The sequence below is a fragment of the Delphinapterus leucas genome, chromosome 6 (genome assembly GCF_059928025.1).
Source record: "Delphinapterus leucas isolate spDelLeu-1000000601 "Yukka" chromosome 6, BTC_Dleu_Yukka2, whole genome shotgun sequence".
In the NCBI taxonomy this organism is placed as follows: Eukaryota; Metazoa; Chordata; class Mammalia; order Artiodactyla; family Monodontidae; genus Delphinapterus; species Delphinapterus leucas.
Window position 1 is genome coordinate 8,455,192 of NC_143134.1, and position 18,113 is coordinate 8,473,304.

Sequence of the window (18,113 nt, forward strand, 5' to 3'; positions counted from 1 at the left end):
TAGGCAGCATATAGTTGGCTCTTGGTTTTTGTTTTTTTTTAAACTATTCAGCCACTCTTTGTATTTTAATTAGAAAATTTCCTTTATCTTTAGAGTAATTACTGATAGGCTAAAACTTACTATCACCATTTTGTTTTTTGCTTTTTGACTGTTTTGTAGTTTCTTTCTTCCTCTTCTGCTGTTTTTCCTTGTGGTTTGGTGATTTTTTTAATAGTGATATCCTTTCATTCTTTTATCTTTATCATTTGTGTATCTATTACAAGTTTTTGCTTTATGATTACCATGAGGTTTTCATAATATCCTATAGTTATAACAGCCTATTTTAAGCTAATAACAACTTCATTTGCAGAAAAATTTTCTGCACATTTACTTGTCCTCCACCATATTTTATATTGATGTCACAATTTACATCCTTTTATATTGCGTTCATTAAAAAACTGTAGCTATTTTTAATACTTTTGTCTTTTAGCGTCCATGCTAGAGTTTGAAGTGATTAACACATCATTATGGTTGTATTAGAGTATTTCTAATTTGACTATGTATTTACCTTTACTGGTGAATTTTATACTTCCACGTTTTCATGTTACTAGTCAGCATATTTTCATTTCAGCTTAAAGAACATCCTTTAGCATTTCTTGTAAGGCAGGTCTAGTGGAGATAAATTCTTTCAGCTTTTGTTTATCTGGGAAAGTCGTTATAGCTCTTTCATTTCTGAAGGACACATTTGCTTCATAAAAAATTATTGGTTGGCAATTTTTTTTCCATGGAGCCCTTTGAATATATCATCCCTTGTTCTTGTGGTCTGCAAAGTTTCTGCTAAGAAATCTGCTAATAGCCTCATTGAGATTCCCTTGTAAGTAATGAGTCTTTATTTTCTTGCTAATTTCAAAATTCTCTTTTTCTTTGATTTTTGAGGACTTGATTATAATGTGTCTCAGTAAAGATCTCTTTGGATTAAATATGTTTGGGGCAGTTTAAGTTTTATGTACCTGGATGGCCATCACTCTCTCTGGATTTGGGAAGTTTTCAGCCACTATTTCCTAAAATAAGTTTTCTGGTCCTTTCTCTCCCTGCCCTCATTCTGATGTCCATAGTGCAAATATTGTTCATTTCTTGGCATCCCATAATTCATGTAGGTTTTCTTTGCTTTTTTCATTTTTATTTCTTTTTTCCCGCTGATTGCATGGTATTGAGAGATCTGTCTTTAAGTTCACAGATTATTCATTTTGATCAGTTGAACCTGTTGGTAAAGCTTTCTATTGCATTTTTCATTTCATTCATTGTATTCTTCAGCTCCAGACCTTCTATTTGGTCTTCAGTCTTTTCATTGATTTCTAGCTCTTTCTTCTCATTTTGTTCATGCTTTGTTTTCATGAGTTCATTGTGTGTGTACTCTCAAATATTGCTGTAATTTCTTTTTTTTATTTCTTTTTATGTATTATTTATTTGTTTATTCTGGCTGCACTAGGTCTTAGTTGCAGCACGTGGGATCTTTAGTTGTGGCACGCGGACTTCTCAGTGGCAGCATGTGGACTCTTAGTTGCGGCATGCAGACTTTTAGGTGTGGCATGCATGCAGGATCTAGTTTCCTGACCAGGGATCAAACCTGGGCCCCCTGCATTGGGAGTGGTCCCACTGGACCACCAGGGAAGTCCCTGTAATTTCTTAAAATTGTGTTTTTGAATTCCTTTTCAGGTAATTCCAGATTTCCTTTTTTTGGTGGGCGGGGGGTTAGTTACTGGAAAATTGTTCCTTTGGTGGTGTCATCTTTCCTTGCTTTTTTGTGTTTTTGATGGTTTCATGTTGATGTCTGCACACTTGAGATATCAGTCATGCCTTCCGGACCCAGATGGGCTTTGTTAGGGAAACACTTTGACTGGAAGGTGTCTATGAGCGCAACAGCTGGGTGGGGTACACTGTCTCTGATTCCTGATTCTCTACAGCACCATAGTGTCTGTGCAGTTACATCAGCTAAGGCCAACATCAGCAAAGACTGTGGCAGTCTTCTGTGGACAAGAATGTTGAGGTCCTGTGTCTGGCAGGTGTGGCTAAGGCTGTTGGGGTCCTGACACATGAGGGCTACTGGGGTCCTCCTGTGTTCCTTTTGTTGCCCTTGGGAGGAAGTTCTGGCCGAGGTGAATTCCTCTTGACACCAGGTGTGGTGCACTGATGCTCAGAGTGACAGTAGAGCTGGGGTCCTGGGATCAGTTTCCCTTGGAGCTGTCACAGTACCTAGGTCCTCGGGCACGGGTGCACTCGCTGCAGCAGTAGGACCTGAGGTGGGGTGCAGAGCAGCAGCAGCGTGGCCCCAGTAATGATGGGTCAAAGCCATGACTTGGGACCCAGGAGCAGGGAGCAGGGCAGCAACAGTTCTGGTCCCATAGAAGGCTAGGGTCTGGGCTTCCTGATTCCAAAGAGAGGGCACAGCAGTGACTGGAGCCCCTGGGAGAAGATCTCACAGCAGTGATAACACCATCCCTGGGGACATATGGTAGCTCTGTCAGCTGTGGTCAGCATTGGTGTGGACTGGGGTCCTTGGGAGCAAAGGCTACAAATGTCCATGCAGTGAGTCCTGCTGGGACCTCCTGCCATGCTTCTCCCCATGGGGTAACACCCCTCTTAGGGCATCCCTGCTGGTTCCAGCAGCTCAGGATTGGGGGATGGGGTGATGCACGTAACAAGCTCCCCGTGAGGTCTCAGGGCAAATCAGAGTATTGAGTAGTATAAGGGATTGCTTTCATGAAATAAAAAGCCCTCGACTGTAGTCACAGAGTTCATAGTTACTGCTTTCAATTTTATAGAGAGGCACTTATGACCAGTCCATAAAAAACTTGCATTTTTCCCACTTGATGTGTTATCTTGAATTACTTTTTTGTTCAAGATTTGTATTCATGATCTGTATGTATCTTTTATGATTGCCAGGATCAGCTTTGGCTGCCTTAAATTTCAAACTTTCTAGGGCAAAGACAGCTTCCATGTAATGTTGTCCTAAAGGCCCACATGCCTCTCAAGCTACTAGGGGTTAGTGTCAGTCAATAAAGCTACTTCCTGGTCCCCCAGCTCTTGCTCTGACAGCCTGGTGCCTGGGTACCACAGATAGAAGCAGGTGTTATTTTCATCATTTTATGGACGTTGTGAGCAAGTAGGTAGAAGGGAGATATTTTCTGGTGTACTCCTCGGCATTGACTCATAACTTTCCCAGAACATCAGGACCTAGAAACACATGCAATCCCTCGGCTGATAGAAACAATCCTACTGCAGCAGAAGCAGACAAATTGCTGCAGAGCTATTTGTGAGAAATCCTCCGCCTTTCTTTGTGATGTTCCCTTAGGCAAGGTAGAGGAGTAACTGACATGATTTTTAATTCCAGATTAAGTAACCTTCTTCATAGAGGATGTTTGAAGCCCAAATCACTTGACTAGTAGGGATACTAGACTTTTGCAAAACCTGAGTTGTTTCCACTATCAATTACTTTAAGAAATTTTATGATTATAATATAATGAGCAGTGTTTATTAAAATTGTGAAGGATTCTTCCTGTATACCATACTGTTCTCTGCTTGAGAACCCTTAAATATAATCCAGGCAACAGTGATGCTTGAAGTCTCAACATTTTCACTAAATTCCAAACTGGGGTTAAAAACCAGAAAGAGAATCAAACTATAATATCCATAATGTGGACTATTATTTTTAGGCATTTAGCATTTATTTAGGTGAGAATTATTTACGGTATTTTTAAGTGAAATATTTTCAGTTATAACTATCAGTAATAATGAAGAGATAGAAAGTTGGTTATAAGGTGGCAACTGTTTTAAAAATTGTTTTTTCCCGTCTGACTAAAATTAATTGCACTATTAGAAGTACGGGATTTGAGGTAACTTGGGAGCATGTTACATTCCAATCTTCCCAAATGAACAGATCATTATTCCTCCTTCTAGAGTGGAGACAATAGCTTTATATCCACCCCATCGAGACCATAAACCTGCTGACTGTTTCCCTAAGACCGAGATGGTTATCCTCTGTTTAACAATGGAATAGAAACAAATCCCACCATTCACTTTTCTTTAAGTCGTATGCTAAGCTCTTTGACAACACAATAGCTGCGAGGACCAAGAGAGGAGTCTGCTAATTACTACAATGATGTGGTCCATTTGCCGAATGATGAGAACCTCAGTAACTCACAGGAATGAGCTGCTAAAACATTTAATGTCAGACAGTGCAGGCCTGCGACTCAGATGGTCATCTGTATGCACTAGTTGACATTCAGACACTTCCTTCCCATCATGAACCGCGAACCCGTTTGCTTTCTTGCCCCAGTTTAGATTATAAAGACGGCAGGTCTTTATAATAAAATGTCTGGCCTGACTGTTCGCAGCTCCAGGCGGGCTCAGCATCGAGTCTGCAAATGTCTCCCGCTTAGAGAAAGTCCATCTTACAAGATTTTAAATGCGAGTTGAATGTCATCTCTGAATAAGCAATTATATGAAAGAAACCATAATAGCACAAATATCAAAATGTGGAAAAATTGGTTTTTCACATTGCAATGAATAGAGGAACCTTGAGTCCTTAGGTGAAGTCATGTTACCGGACTGAGTCTGGCACTTAGATTCTTGGTGTCCCGAAGTCTTATGTGTCACCTAACAGTTAAATCTGCCATTGAAATTTTATCTTGTTTATTTCTTTAGTATCTGATGGACCTTTATATGTTCATAAAAGAAAGTAATTTAAATCATTTCTTCTAAAAAATCTCATTTTTGAAATAAAACATAAGAGCAAATGATAAGGTTTTAAAGTGCTTATCAATTTTTAAAAATCAGTAGTAATAAATATCCATAAAGTTACCAGTGTGAGCAACCGTGACAGGTGATGCTTACGAGCCAGGAGAAATAACTGCATGCCTTTAAAATTAGGATAATGATGGCTTTAGTAGATTTGATATTCAAGAAAAAGTGATGTGAACTGAGATGAAAATAGTTTCAGTTGTAATAAGAGATTTCTAATCTGCAAAATCAAAGGGAAAATCCCAGTATAGCTGGATAAAGCTGAAAAATTGTTTCGGCAAATGATTCCTTAATGGCTCAAACAAGTTAATGAAGGTCTTATAAAATAATCTTCATACACACAAGAAGGTGAATTGCTTAAATCCCCAAATCGTTAAATCATCGGTGTTTCAGTCTAAATGATTTTTCTCAGGCTAAATCCACATAGAGTTCTTTATTTTTCGTAAGTCCTAGTTGTAATCCTTTATTAAATGTTTGATTGAGTCCTAAAGATATAAGCCTCCTTTCTACAAAGGAGGTTTGTTGAAACCTTCTGACACTTTTGCTTTGAGTACAATTAATTTCTATCATTTTTTGTACTTTGGCAGCATAACTAAAGGGAACATCCTTAAATTGGTTAATTATTAATATTATATAATTGTGACATTTTTTCTGGCTTTCTAATGAGGAAAATGTTAATAATACCACCTTCCAGCGTAATTTTGCCTTTCATCCAACTTACATTTTTCTTCAATTAAAGTTTCATGATATCAAGGAAATTCTTAGACTGAAACAATTTAATAATTTTTATATCTATTAAGCCCTGCTTCCACTAATGAAAACTGTCATATATCCATAAAGTACAGCTCCAAGAAATTTAGAGTGATTACATAATCCGTAAATGAAGAAATTTTACATTTACCCTATGGGAACTAGACCAAGAAAAACTTTGTTCTAAGACCATATAAAGTAAGACACAGGGATCTAGGTGTTGGGTTCGATTTTATTTTATTGTAAGGCACTAGGTGATCATTTGATCATATTCAGAAATACATCAAAACAAGTAATATGTTAATATGGCTGATTCTCACTGTTTGCAAACTTGACTTTCAGTTAACACAGGGAAGGAATGACATAAACAGTGGCATAGGAGGCCCTAGGCGGGCAGGGCCCATGTACCCCCAGGTTTTTTGCAAGTTCATAAGCATCAGTCTCTCTTTCTTTCTTTGTGTGCAATGTCAGGTCTTAAAAAATGAATTGAAGTTTCTTTCTTTCTAGAATCACAGACGGGCAGCTTCTACTATTTGCTCTTGGGGAACGTACCATGCTCCCTCGCTGCCTTCCATCGGGGTGTGCTGTAGATTGGATATGTGTGTCCCCACAGTTCAGATGTTGAAATCCTGTCCCCCCATGTCATGTATTTGTAGGTAAGGAATTTGGGAGGTGATTATGATGGTCATGGGGGCAGAGCTTTCACAGATGGGATTAATGCTTTAATAAAGGAGACCCCAGAGTCTCCCTCACCCCCTCCTGCCATGTGACATACAGCAAAAAAAAATCCCCCATCCTGGCACCAGGAAGTGGGCTCCCACACGACCCTGAGTCTGCCGGCATCTTGATCTTGCACTCCAGAACTGTGAGTGTAAATTCTTGTTATATATAAGTCACCCAGTGAGATATTTTTGTTATAGCAGCCAGCACAGACTGAGACAGAAATCAGTATGAGGAGTGGGGCACTACTGTAATAAGTACCTAAAAATGTGTAAGCAGCTTTGGAAATGGGTCCTGATTAGAGGTCAAAGAGCTTGGAGGTGAAAAGCCTCCGTTTCTGTGGGTGGACCATCACAGGTGAGTTTGGTGAGAACTTGGAAGAAAAGAGGACCGAGAGAGATCTTTCGTCTCAGAGAATACCTAAGTAGTCTTGAACAGAATGTTGGTAGAAATACAGTTGATAAAGGCCATTCTGATGAGTCTCAGACAGAAACGAGGAACGTGTGATGGGAAACTGGAAGAAAGGTGGCCCTTGTTGTTAGAAAGCAGCAAAGATCGTGGCTGAATTGTGTTCATGCCCCGTGTTTTATGGAAGGTGGAACTTACAGGCTGTGAAATTGAATGTTTGGTGAGGAAATCTCTGAGCAAAGTGTTGAAGGAGCCTGGCTTCTCTTGATCGCTTTTAGTAAAAGGCAAGAGGAAAGAAATCAAATCAAAAAGGAAGCAGAATGTAAAGATTAGGAGAGTTCACAGCCTGTCCAGAATGGAAAGAGTGAGGAAGCCTATTCAGGAGAGACCCCTCAGGGTGTAGCCAAGGGCCTTGGACAGAGAGCTGAGCACGATCAGCCAGAGGAGCCGGGCTCTGCTCCAGCACACGGGAGTTCAGGTCCAGAGTTTGTGTGTGTGTATGTGTGTGTGTGTGTGTGTCTGTGTGTGTGTATGTCTTTGTGTGTCTGCGTGTGTGTCTGTGTGTATGTGTGTTTGTGTGTGTATGTGTGCCTGTGTGTCTGTGTGTCTCTGTGTGTGTGTATATGTGCCTGTGTGTGTCTATGTGTGTGTGTCTGTGTGTGTGTGTATGTGTGTGTGTATGTGTGCTTGTGTGTGCGTGTCTGTGTATGTGTGCCTGTGTGTGTCTGTGTGCATGTGTCTGTGTGTCTGTGTCTGTTTGTGTCTGTGTGTGTCTGTGCCTGTGTGTGGCAGGGGAACTAGGAGCAAGGAGCTGGGGCCAAAGCGGTTTCAAAGGAGGGGCCCCTGCCACTGGTGGGCCCCGTGCTGCCCGGGCCAGCTCACGCGGCAGCCCCTCCCCACACGCTGGTGCCACGCTCCCTAGCTGCCCACGTTTTGGCCCCCGTGCAGCAGGGCCCTGGCAGCTGCCCTCGGAGGGTGCACACAGTGCACTCAGGTGTGTCTGAAGGACACGGATGTGGTCCCTGCTGGTGTGGCCAGGGCTGAAGCCACGGGCCTGGACACCGCCACATGGATTTCAAAGAACAGGGCTGCTGGGCTGAACCTTGGGCCCAGGGCTCCAGCAAAGGGATGCTGGGGGCCCCGCTGAGCATGGGGTGATTCCGACCCCACACTGGGCCTGGAAGGCAGAACCCTGAGCCAAGGAGGATAATTCATTTTTTTAATTTTATTGAAGTAGAGTTGATTTACAATGTTGTGTTAATTTCTGCTGTACGGCAAAGTGATTCAATTATACATATGTGTACATTCTTTTTTTATATTCTTTTCCATTATGATTTATCATAGGATATTGAATATAGTTCCCTCTGCTCTACAGTAGGACCTTGTTGTTTATCCATCCTATATGTACTAGTTTGCATCTGCTAACCCCAAACTCCGGGTCCATCCCTCCCCCACCCCCTCCCCCTTGGCAACCACAAGTCTGTTCTCTATGTCTGTGAGTCTGTTTTTGTTTTGTAGGTAAGTTCATTTGTGTCCTATTTTAGATTCCACATATAAGTGGTAACATATGGTATTTGTCTTTCTCCTTCTGACTGACTTCACTTAGTAGGATAATCTCTAGGTCCAACCATGTTACTGCAAATGGCATGATTTCATTCTTTTTTATGGCTGAGTAATATTCCATTGTATATATGGACCACACCTTCTTTATCCATTCATCTGTCAATGGACATTTAGTTGCTTCCAAGTCTTGGCTATTGTAAATAGTGCTGCTATGAACATAAGGGTGCGTGTATCCTTTTGAGTTATAGTTTTATATGGATATATGCTCAGGAGTGGGATTGCAGGATCATATGGTAACGCTATTTTTAGTTTTTTGGGGAACCCAGTGAGGATAGTTCTTGAGCCTTAAGGTTTAATGTTTGCCCCTTAGGTCTTGAACTTACCTGGGACCTCTTCCCTTTCCTGTCTTCTGCTTCTTGCTTTTGTAGTAGAAATGGCTATACTATGCCTGTCCCACCATTTTAAATTAGGAGCACGTAACGTTTTCGGCTTCTGACATTTGTAGGTGAAGATAGATTTTGCCTCAGAATGAAAAATATTTTGTCTCACCCATATGTGATTTAGATGGTATTTAGATGGGCTTTAGACTTTTGTGTTGATGCTGGAACAAGTTAAGAATTTCAGGGCTATTGGGATGGACTGAATGTATTTTCCATGTGAGAAGGACATGAATTTTGAGGGTCCAGGGGAAGAATGCTGTAGGCTGATTGTATCCTCCAAATTCATATGCTGAAATCCTAATCCCCAATGTGATGATATTTGCATTAGGAACTTTGGGAGGTGATGAGATTGGTGCTTTAATAACAGAGACCCTGGAAGCTCCTTCACCCCTTGCATCCTGTGAGGACTCAGCAGAGAGGTGGTCGTCTGTGCACCAGGAACTGAGCCCTCACCAGACACTGAATCTTTTGGCAACTTGATCTATGAATTCTCAGCCTCCAGGGCTGTGAGATACGAATTTCCATTGTTGATAAGCCACCCAGTCTATGCTATTTTTGATATAACAGCCAGAACAGACCAAGACACAGGCCCTGGAGGCCTTTCCATTAGACTCTACGTTAAGGAAGCAGGCTGGATGGAGATCAGAAGGTAGAAGAGAGGAGATGTGATTTTCTTCCTGTTTTCTGTTTCCCTCAACACTGGTGCAGCAGCTGTGGGATCCAAAATTCTGCTGCCGCTCTGTACTTGCTACATGACGCTTCCTCCTCAGGTCTCATCAAAGTCCCTGCAGGACCCCTCCGCTGAGCTCTTAAATTCTTGAAATAATACCTCTTTCGTTTTGTTTCTTCAGTGCTGGAGTTAGTAGCTTTTCCTGGTAGTCATTAAACTCTGGATTATCTTATTTTTTGCTCTTTTAGCTTTCAAACATGGCAGTGACCAATTTCCTGAATTAAATCTTCTCTGTTTGAAATACCTGTTGCCTTTTCTGTCTCCCTGAAGGGACCCTATTGGGAAGCCACTGATGGATTTTAAGCAAGGTACCAGCAACGTTAGACCTGTGTTCTGGGATAATCCCTCTGGTTGCATTGTCGAGACGAGCTTGGAGGAAGGCACAGGGCAGATGTGGTTGTGAACAGTTTGGAGACTATTTTACTAAATCAGAAGAGAGAATGACTAGGATAACCATGATAGAAGTGGAATCAATTAAGTAGATTCAAGATGTTGGGTATAATATTGGCACTATTTGGTGATGAATCAAATATGGGGAATTAGAGAAGAATGACAAGTGACAGGGTTGCGTGTGCTATCATTAGGTATGATTAATGTCACTGGAGAGTGAGGAGATTTGGAAGTAAAAACGCACTTGCATGGTTGAAACAACAGAATTTATGTTGCCCTTGAGTCATCCAAGAGGAAATATTCAGTTAGAAGAGGTCATATGAGCCTAGTGCTAACGGAAAGGTTCTGGGCAAGGGATGCATTTACGTACTGTGTGTTTAGGTAGATGTTGATGTCGTAGGTCTTGATGAATAAAATGGACCCAAGCTTGAGGAAATTCAGCATATAATGACCTGGTAAAAAAGTCTTCAGGGGCGGAAGAGGAGTGTCTGTTGCTTTAAGAGGAAAATCAACATGGTGTGTTGTCAGATAAACCAGTGAAGGGAAATACTTAGGAAACAGGAAGTAATCAACATTGCCAGTGGCTGATAAGCTGGGAAGTAAAACACGAAGCTGAGCCAGTTTGATTTAGTGTGTGGTGGTGTAGCCAGGAAAGGGAGAGTTAATAATTGGTAAGGAAATCCTGTTTCTGAAGAGATTATGAATAAAGGACTTAACTTTTGAAGATGTTCACTGTTTCCATATTTTCAAAGCATATGGAATAACTATAATAACTTGTGGTATCTCTCTAACCACAGCTGATATTCTTTCAGTCTTTGGCTTGCCTGGGTCATTCTTCTAGAGATGATTTAAGTCGACAAGCTATACATGGGTTCCAGTGTCTGATAACACATATCACTATATGGATTCTGAGAATGGTATTCATAATTGTGTTTCACAATGAGAGTCAGGAATAAACACTGACTTACTCACATCATAAGATGCCAAGAAGATAATCACCTTCTCTTGGTCAGTAGTATTTTGAATATCGGAAATCCCTGTCCCTTAAATAGGAGCAAGGGTGATGATTATAATAGAACCTTAACAGTCCATGAACTTCAACCCATAACGTCCTACTTCTCAGCCATCGCTGAAAATAACGGAGCTGGTAACAATTCTCAGTGACCACAGGCATTATGAAAATGCATCACTACTGAGTAAATTGTCATTGAAATTTTGTCCACAGCTACCACCGTACTGAAAAGCTATGGTGTAGGGCTGTGTGGTCCGAAGCCTCACTATTACACAGGAGCAATATTCATTGATTGTAAAAGGCTTTCAAAACCTGGAACACTGGTTGTTAATAGCAGAAATTGACTTCGGGCAAATGAACCAGCAATTTGGCAATGGTTTTGCTAATTTCTCTCTGAAGCACATTACTTAGAGGATTTAAAGAACTTTATTTAGTTCCTAATTAGCTAATAGACATAACTCTTTGATTTCGCATTAAGTGGATCAGGATTTTAAGTGTATTTTATAATGTATTCGTCTCTGAACCTGCAAATAGTGTTGTTGAGGCATCACGGAGGGATGTGAGCTTTGAATTGCTTTTTATGGTGGATTTGAGGATAGGTTGTTGCATGATTCACATCTGTATTATTTTGTCTGTGAAATAAAATCAGATAGATGCAAAGTAGTTATCTCAGCTCTGCCACTCACTAACTGGGAGAGTTACTTAACCTCCCTAAGCCTCACTTTCTTCATCCCAATGGGAATCTAAACTTTACTTCATTGAGGCATTGTGAAGATTAAATAAGATAACGCATGGACAATTGGTGGCAGAAAATTTTGCCCTGTTTTTAATAGTAGATAAAGTTTAGCCATGCTTGCTTGCACAGACGTATATATGACATAGACAAGGTCTTAGCTGGAACTATTGCCTTTGGCTACAATATAGAACAAAAACAGTAATATTCTTCTTTCAAATAATATCCATCCATCCATTCATGCAACAAATATTTATGTGGTGCCTACTTTGTAGAAGATAATTTTCTATTCATTGGAGTTATGGCACTGAAAAATAAAAATTAGTCACTGCTGTCAAGACTCGCTAATGGGAAAAAATAAAACATAAATAATTATTTACTTAATAATTAATTAATAGCCAGAGCAAGATAAGGGCAAAGAGAGAAGCACTAAGCAGGTTGTCCATTCAGAGGTGCTGTCCTGCTGAGGCCGTTGTGAGGAAAGGGGGCTGCCGTCCCCGTACGGGAGGCCGGGCCTGCTGGACAGAGCGGTCAGCACGTACTCATGCCCCTGCTCCTGCCCAGCAGTTTCTCCATACTGGAAGCACGGCTCTGGTTTGCTCACTTTCATCCCTCCTATCGTTTTTACTCATCCACACAACAGAGGGGGCCTCTAGTTCGATCTGTGTCCACAAAGGTCGAGGCTGGGCCCTGAGCACTGCTCTTGGTCTCTTTGTCACGGAACAGAGCTCCGCCATCGACAGGTGAAAATCAGGACAGGTGAGAACAGGTGACGTTCATAATCATGTACCAGTAGACAGGCCCTGAGGTGAACACTTTTACGTCATTATCTAGTTTGAACATTTGCACAACCACACGAGACGTCTTTTGTAATATTCTCATTTTACAGCAAATGAAACAGAGGCAACAGAGATTAAGAAAGTGGACCGTGGTTTCGCAGCCAGTTGTACAGCTGGGTGTGAACTCAGGCAATCTGCAGGTGTAATGTTAAACCTCCTCTCAAAGTGTATATATACACATATACACTGTGTGTGTGTTTTTCAACATCATGGTAGTTGTGGGGAATATGCAATCCCAAGCCAAAGGCAATCCTAATAATTATCTTCCTGTAGTAAAAATCTGTATGAAGAGGGTAGCAGGCTGTGTGTTTTATGGACTTCTTAGAGTCAGTGCTTGATGGCCATATAGGAACATTTGAGTCGATAATCTAAACTAGCAGACAGTCTAAAAGTCACTTACTTGGATTTAATGTTTCACCTCTTTTCATGTGTTACTAACATTATTATTGATTTCAGTAATATACAATTAGCGATTTAAAAATTTTAGAGCACACTTGTTGGCACCGTAGGACTGTATGTAATGAAACAGAAATGCAGTGTAGAAATCAAAAAGGTTCTCACATTTTGGCATATTTCATAGTGTGGAAGAGACCTTACAAATGCTACAACACTTAGTATTGTGGGACAGAAAACCTTGCCTCTGTGTTGACCAAAATGATGCCTGTGACCCAGTTCTGGAGATCCCTGTGATGCTCTTATGTACAGGTGCTTGAGGACTTTCTTTGTTTGCCTTCCTATACATTTTAGATTGTACTTTTAGATCTTTTCAGTTTGGGCAATAATTTCTGCCATTTAAGAGTAATAAATAACTCTATTAAGCAAAAGTCATTTGAGCAATCAACATGGGTTGTGCACTTAACGTACAAAATTACTGTTGTAACTTATAGAAGATGATACTGCTTTTCTTTTGAGATTAATAAACTGACTCAGGAGGTGATTGCAGATTGAACTTTCAAACATAGTATTTTACTTAGAGTCTTGTAGTTTTCATCCTTTCCTTTGGCCAGTATACATTTGTGATTACTGTTCTTTTAACAAACATATAGATACTTTGTGAAGAAAAGTGAATTCTTCTGCAGTTATGTCAAAATAAATTAACTTTCTAGATTATAGAAATTCCCTTTTCTGCTGACAGAAATTTTCACTAAAAATTTTTTGTTGAGATATATTTGATATACAACATTGTGTGTAACTTTAAGGTTTAATATTAGATAATTTATATTGCAATATGATTGCCATTGTAGTGTTAGTTAATTCTTCTATTGTGTCAGAAAATTATTTCTTTTAGTTTTGGGAACAATTCAGATCCTACTCACTTAGTAAGTTTAATGTTTATAATACATTTTTGTTGACTATAAGCACTGTACTGTGTATTAGGTTTCCAGGATTTATTTATCTACTGGTTACAAGTATGTACCCTTAAAATCAGCTCTCCTATTCCCCCAACCCCCAGCCCCTGGGGACCACCATTTTACTCTCTGCTTTCATGATTTTGGTTTTCTTAAATTCCAAGGTATTTGTCTTTCTCTGTCTGACTTCTCTCATTTAGCATAATGCCCTCTGTTGCAAATGGAAGGATTTCCTTCTTTCTCATGGCTGAACAGTATTCCATTGTGTGTATGAGTGCGTGTGTGCGTGTGTGTCTGTGTGTGTGTGTGTATACATACCACATCTTCTTTATCCATTCATCTCACAACAGACATTTAAGTTGTTTCTATGTCTTGACTATTGTGAATAATGCTGCAATAAACACAGGACTGCATATGTCTCTTCCATAACCTGTTTTCATTTTCTTTGGGGGTATATATATATGTGTGTGTGTGTGTGTGTGTATGTATGTATATGTATATGTATATATATATATATATATATATATATATATACCCAAAAGTGGCATTCCTGGATTGAATGGTGGTTATATATTATAATTTTTGAGGACCTCCATACTGTTCTCCATAGTTGCTGAATCAGTTTAAATTCCCACCAATAGCGCACAAAGTTTGCTATCTCTTGTCTTTTTGATAATAGCCATTCTGACAGGTGTGAGGTGATAGATAACTCATTGTGGTTTTGACCTCATTTCCCTGATGATTAGTGATATTGAGCACTTTTTCATGTACTTTGGGTCATTTGGATATCTTCTTTGAAAAAATGTCTTTTTAGTTCAAATGCCCGTTTTTTAGTTGGATTGAGGATTTTTTCTTTTTGGCAGTTGTTATTTAGTTGAATGAGTTCTTTATAGATTTTTGGATATTAATGCCTTATTAGTTACGTCGTTCGCAAATATTTTCTCCCATTCTGTAAGTTGCCTTTTCCTTTTGCTGGTTGTCTCTTGTGCTGTGCAGAAGCTATTGAGTTTGATGTAGTCCTACTTGTTGATTTTTTTTTCTCTTTTCTTGCTTGTCCTTTGGTGTCTCATCCAAAAAAATCATTGATAAGACCAATGTTGAGGAGATTCTTCTTATGTTTTCTTCCAGGAGTTTCATATTTTCAGGTTTTACATTTAAGTCTTTAAGCTGTTTTGAGTTTCGTTTTGTATATTTTGTGAGGAAGTAGTCCAGTTTGATTGTTTTGCATGTATCTGTCCAGGTTTCCCAGCACCATTTATTAAAGAGACTGTCTTTTCTCCATTGTATAGTATTGCCTCCTCAGTTGTAGATTAATTAACCATAAGTATGTGGGTTTATTTCTGAGCCTTTTATTCCATTCCTTGATCTATGTATTGGCTTTAGTGCCAGTACCATGCTGTTTTGATTACTGTAGCTTTGAATGATAGTTTGAAGTCAGGGAGCAAGATACCTCCAGCTTTGTTCTTCCTTCTCAAGATTGTTTTGGTTATTCAGAGTCATTTGTGATTCCATGCAGATTTTAAAATTGTTTGTTCTAATTCTGTGAAAAATGACACTGGTATTTTCATAGGGATTGTATTGAATCTGTAGGTGGCCTTGGGGACTATGGTCATTTTAACATTATTAATTCTCCCAGTCCCTGAGCATGGTATATCTTTCTCTTTGTGTCATCTTCAGCTTCTTTCACCAATGTTTTACAGTTTTCCAGATACAGGTATTTTACTTCCTCGGTTAGATTTATTCCTAGGTATTTCATTCTTTTTGATGCAATTGTAAATGGAATTTTTTTTTTAACTTTCTATTTCTGATAGTTCAAATTAGTGAATAGAAGTGAAACAGATTGCTGTATTTAATTTTGTATCCTGCAACTTTACTGAATTCATTAGGTCTAATAGATTTTGGTGGCATCTTTAGGATCTTCTGTATATAGTATAATTTCATCTGCAAACAGGGGCAGTTTTACTTCTTCCCTTCTAATTAGTACTCCTTTTATTTCTTTTTATTGTCTGATTCTTGTGGCCAGGACTTCCAAAACTATGTTGAATATAAGCGGTGAGAGTGGGCATCCTTGGCTTGTTCCTGATCTTAGAGGAAATGCTTTCAGCTTTTCAGTGTTGCATATGATACTAGCTGTAGGTCTGTCGTATTTGGACTTCATTATGTTGAAGTATGTTCCCTTGATACCTACTCTTTTGAGATTTCTACCATAAATGAATGTTGAATTTTGTCAGAAGCTTTTTATGTATCCAGGAGATGGTTATATGATTTTTTCTTCGCTTCGCTAATGAGGTACATCATGTTGATTAATTTACAGATATTGAACCGTCTGCACCTTGGGAAACCATGGGAACCATCCCATCCTGGGGATACATCTCACTTGATCGTGGTGTATCGTGGTGTACAGTCCTTTTATTGTATTGTTGGATTTAGTATGCTAATATTTTGTTAAGATTTTGGCATCTGTACTTACTGGTGATGTTGGCCTGTACTTTTGTCTTTTGGGGTGTCCTTGGTTTTGGTATCAAGGTGATGCTGTCCTTGTCAGAATGAGTTTGAAAGCATTCATTCGTCTTCAGGTTTTAGAATAGTTGGAGAAAGATAGGTGTTAACTCTTCTTGGAATATTTGGTGGAATTCTCCTTTGAAGCTCTTTGGTCCTGGACTTTTGTTTATTGGCAGTATTTTTATTACCAATTCAATTTCATTACTGATAACTGCTCTGTTCGTATTTTCTATTTCTTCCTGATTCAGTCTTGGGAGCGTCTACAGTTCTGGGAATTTTTCATTTCTTCTAGGTTGTTCATTTTATTGATGTATAATTGTTCATAGTAGTCTCTTATGATGCTTTGTATTTCTGTCATGTTGATTGTAAATTCTTGTCCTGCTGGTTTCTCATCTTACTTATTTGGGCCCTCTCTTTTTTTTTTTGATGAGTCTGGTTGAAGGTTTACCAATTTTAGAATTGCTACTTAATAAGTCATGAACAGAATTTTGCATGTCTAGTTTAAAGATGTAGAAAAGGCAAGAAGACAGATGTTACAGTTAATTACTAATTTAGAAAAAGCTCTTTCAGTTCCATTGTCCCTCACAAATTTTCAGATGCCATATGCTGTATTTATGTCATTTTCATATTTCCATGTGTATTTTCACACAATAACAGTGTTTGACTCTGTAGATGGTTATAAAACTCTGTGTTATAATTAGTATAAGCTTACTGTCTGTCTTGTTTGCTTAACTTTTAAAGTATTTATTGAAGTTAGCTCAGGATATTTGAGACACTTAATGTCTGTTGTGTATACTGTTATTTATTTTGTTAAGGTTTAAAATTTAGGTTAAATTTTCCAAGCCATAAAAAAATACATGAAAAGCCAGACTTTTCCTAATTCTACCTCCAAACCTTTTTTAAAATAAAAAGCAATAGGTTTATTAATTTTATAAAGTTGTAGTAAATTCTCTTTTTTTTACAGTTTTTTTTTTGACGTGGGCCAATTATAAAGTCTTTATTGAATTTGTTGCAATATTGCTTCTGTTTTATGTTTTGGTTTTTTGGCCACGAGGCATGTGGGGTCTTAGCTCCCCAACTAGGGATCGAACCCGCATCCCCTGCATTGGAAGGTGAAGTCTCAACCACTGGACCATCAGGGAATTACAAAAAATTATAGTAAATTCTTAAACTTTCAATTCTTTTAGAATCAATGACATTTTAAACATATTAGTTTAATCATACAACTTTTAAAAAATAACAACTTCTCCTTACTCCTGGGGGTGCAGGTGGTGTGGGCAGGAGGGGCTGTCAGTGTCATGATCACTGTCCATCACCCTATTAAGTTGACACTAGGAAATGTTGTAACAGCTGGAGCTTTTGTGAATGGATATCCATTTCCCTTTATCCTGCCACACTGGATGTGAGGAAGTAATAAAGGCAAACAGATAAAAAAAAAACCCTATTCTATCTATTAAACAGTATGGTGCATTCTGAAATATTACAGGGACTTATACCAAGAAAGACAAGACCCATATGCATGAAGCACAGGAATAAGGAGAAGGAAAAATTTTCCGGTACACAGTGAAGAAAACCTAAGACTGAGGGCCACAAACAGTAAAGGAGCATTTTACAATTTTAACTGAAAAGTTTTAATTTAATTTTCCCCATATGATAGGGCCTTGCTTTGCTTGTTGATGAGATAAACTAGTTAACAGAGTTAAAATCGCCCATCTGTGTTAAAGGCAGGCTCTTGGATATTATAGCGTAATGTCCTCCAGGAGAAGTTAGAAATAAAATGAAACAAATTTAAACAATTAAAAAACATGTACTCAGTCTAAAAAAGAGGGGATATATGTATATGTATAACTAATTTACTTTTCTGTACACCTGATACTAACACAGCATTAAAAATCAAC